Below are 2862 nucleotides of genomic sequence, written 5' to 3' on the forward strand. Positions count from 1 at the left end.
AACAGTCGACAGGCCCATATACTGTGTGAGTGTGTGGTGTCTGACACGGCCTTCACACGTAGGATATTTTCAGCACAGACACGTACACGTACACGTACACGCCCGCTGACGCACCCACACGCACATAGACGCCCACCCACCCCCTGGCGCACGCACACACACATAGACACCCACCCACCCACTGACGCACGCACACACACTGGCTTGCCCTGCGCTAGCGATTTGTACTGGAATCAGTTGCTGCGCTTGGCAGAAAAAGCCAGTTCAAAATGCATTCATGGTCTGGTAATGGAAATACGGCTCGTATGTACACAGGAGCTTATAGTAAAAACAATATGGCTGTCCGGTTGATACATATAATCAAGAACGTATAAAGAAATTCTAGTCTCCAGAATCATCTTCTGTTATGGACTCTTGCTAGATTGCTGAGCAAGTGCAGGTAGAAACCGGTAGAAGTCTGTCAATATTGACATACGTATCTCTGATGTGTGTGCGGGGAATCTTGTGAGAATGAACACGTTCCTCCCCTTGCTCTTCAATTAGGAAAATGTACGAATATATACGCCACTAACTCTAGACTATATGTGTGTGCGTGCGTGCGTGCGTGTGTGTATAATGTATATGATATATGTATGTATATGTATATATACTTACATGTATATACAGTTCTTACTACAGTTTCAAACAGTATTTAATTGTCGGCAGGAATTGTTGTTCTTCTGAGAGGGTGTGTCATTACCTTCGCCAAGGGGTTGGCAGGAGGTTATGTTTTCACCGGCGTGTGTTTGTTCGTTTGAATGTTTGTTTGTTGGTTTGTGTACAGCCTAACTGAAAAAGTTATGGACGGATTGTCATAAAATTTTCAGGATAGGTCAGAAATGGGCTAACTTCGAAGTGATTACATTTTGATGGTGATCCGGATCCAATTAATTAATAAATAAAAATTTTCACAGTGAGAGAATTCAGCTGCCTTGGCGGAGGTCTGCGCTCTCCGAGTGCTCTAGTTTTCAAATAGAATATGATCGCTAGTCCTTACGATAATAAGATTGACTGGTCATCGACTCTTGGTTAGCCCATTACCAATAGCATAGCCATGCAAATTTTACGTTCAGCGTGAATATGCGAGCAGATATCAACCGGACTTGACTTGTGGGTCTTAACATACCAAAAGCTGCCGTGTATATCGTTGTTATTTTGCAAATCGGTTTCGAGTGAAATATGTTACATACGCAGTTAGAAGCCAGCTGTGTGTAAAGTGTTCACGTCGTAGAATCGGTATTAGTATAGTCACGGTTAGCTCTAGTACTGCCGCAGTCAATGTACGCGGGCTATAGTACTAGAGCTAAGTCACGGTGATACTGTTCATGCCAAGCATCGTCGGCAGGTAATAAACCACATGAGTGCTGATCGATTTATGTGCTGCTAGATAGAGAGTGTATACGTTATAGAGAAGTTAATCGTGCGTTCACCACGGGGCGTATATTTCGGCGTGAATTACAGCGAGAAGCTTGGATGTAAGCGCGATGTTCGACCTTGGTCTAGACTCTAGAGGTGACGGCAATCACGAATGAGAATACCGGTGTTTGTGTGTGTGTGTGTGTGTGTGTGTGTGTGTGTGTGTGTGTGTGTGTGTGTGTGTGTGTGTGTGTGTGTGTGTGTGTGTGTGTGTGTGCGTGTGTGTGTGTGTGTGCGTGCGTGCGTGCGTGCGTGCGTGCGCGCGCGCGTGTGTGTGTGTCTGTGAGTGTGAGAGAGAGGAAGAGAGAGAGAGAGAAATAGAGGCGAAGAAGAAAGGAAGCGGGAGACATGGTTAGTATTATTATTTTACCTCAAAATCTATGGTTTGTGATTCGGAGACAGATTTCGTGGTGAAATGTCTGAAGACGACGAGCAGCGCATCGACTGACGTCGTAGAGATGCGATATATATCTGTTTTATATCTCATTCTCACAGTGACGTGTGCAGACTGTCTGGTCCGTCTCTAGACGCATGCATGAGGCTTCATCGACGCCATAGTCTTGATGATTAAAACAGACGGGTGGCTGATGCTGATGCGTGATATTTATTCTGCGCTAGGAGAGTGGTGATTAGTAGGAGAGTGGTAATTAGTGGGAGAGTAGGATTAGTGCGAACCAGACGACAGAGACTATAGTAAGAGTGTTGTCCCGCAGTGGTTATATAGGTCATCAGCAGCTGTAAGATATATTTATGGATACTCGTGTAGAATAATAATGGTACGACGAGGGTCGTTGTAAGTTCAACAACATTGTTAGGTAATTTTTTTGTTCTGTTTTTAAATAAACCGAATATTGTGAAGATCGAAGCGTTGTACGCGTTCGTCGTTTGTCGATGTTGGGGTAACAATACAGCGTGACGTCTGCCTGGTGTACTCTTTCATTTCTGCTGTACATGCACGCGCGTGTCTTTAGCGGGCGTATCACAGAATCAACATTAATATTTGCTTTCCTCAGCGCGTACACGGCGAGGTTTAATATTGCAATAGGTGCAATAAATTATGATGAATGGCATCGGCAACATGGCTTTTTGTGTCAGAAGATTAGCTTTATTACGAACGCGATATAATCGACCTCGCTTGGTATGACCGTGGCTGTATTGCGTGCTGTCCAATCTGGAGCATTCGAAGTTAATATCTGTTTATTACGACATACGGTTAGCGCGTGTTGTTAGTTCATATTGATCAGGAATAAATCCGCTTTCATGTGTCGTGTGTCTGATCGTCGTGTGTGAGTTGAGAACTGTCGCCACTCGCAGACGGCTGAGAGAGGAAGGAGAGATAGATAGATAGATAGAGAGAGAGAGAGAGAGAGAGAGAGAGAGAGAGAGAGAGAGAGAGAGAGAGAGAGA

This window comes from Priapulus caudatus, unplaced genomic scaffold, assembly GCF_000485595.1.
Source record: "Priapulus caudatus unplaced genomic scaffold, Priapulus_caudatus-5.0.1 Scaffold872, whole genome shotgun sequence".
Lineage (NCBI taxonomy): Eukaryota > Metazoa > Priapulida > Priapulimorpha > Priapulimorphida > Priapulidae > Priapulus > Priapulus caudatus.